Genomic DNA, 942 nt, shown 5'->3' with positions numbered 1-942 from the left:
GGCGGTGGCCCCCGAACGGGACTAACAGGAGAGGACCCCAAGTGTGCTGGATCCTGGTGGCACCTGAGCCGAACCCGTCTGAACAGGAGGTGATGTGACGCTACAGTCCAAATTCTCTGAAGGCATTATCTCGTATTCTTTCAAACAGAACGTGAGGGTTGGACTGCAGAGGGTCTCTGAACGTTCAGACAACTCCCTTCATCCATTCAGTTCTGATCTTCACTTTGTAAAGAACTTTTTGTATTTTTTATGGCGCCGGTTATAAAACGGTTCCGACTGTTCTCACCTCGCAGGTCCAAACTGCAGTTAACACGTTCCAAGACCCAACGTTTTGTAAAACAAATTGTACAGAATTGTTGTTTTCATGTAACAATAAACATTTACACATTATATAAAGCTAAAAAAAAAAAAAAAAAAGCTTCCGTTTTTCTTCAGCCTTCACATTTTTAAAGTTATCACGTCTTAAAACTTTTCGGGAAAATTATTTTTGCTTTCTTGCCAAGATAAACACTAAACAATTTAATTTTTTTACTTTTTTTTTTAATGTCTTGTAAAAATCATTTACCGTAATCACCAGTATTCGTTGTAAAACGTGCCCATTAAAGCACCTTTACTTGCATCTGCCTGTTTTGGTGCCGCAGTCACAACTTTTGATTCATTTCCCGTCCCGCAGTTTTCAAAAGTCCAAACAGCAAAACGTGCAGCTCGATCAGGAACTGTTTGGTAGCGGTACATCGTACGAAGTAGACCAAATTTATCCAAATAAACAAAAATACCAAAGATTCTTATAAACAACAAAAACACGGCCCCGTTTGGATCTCCAGCTCAAGACTTCACAACAGAACCATCAGAGTTTGAATGGGTCACAGGAAGTTGGACATTCCATGACTGAACTGCTGTTTTCACATCTTTAACCCTTTTTTACACAATCACAGGTGAAGA

The sequence above is a fragment of the Nematolebias whitei genome, chromosome 5 (assembly GCF_014905685.2).
Source record: "Nematolebias whitei isolate Nwh7 chromosome 5, NemWhi1, whole genome shotgun sequence".
Classification (NCBI taxonomy): Eukaryota; Metazoa; Chordata; class Actinopteri; order Cyprinodontiformes; family Rivulidae; genus Nematolebias; species Nematolebias whitei.
This window is presented reverse-complemented; position numbering follows the sequence as displayed.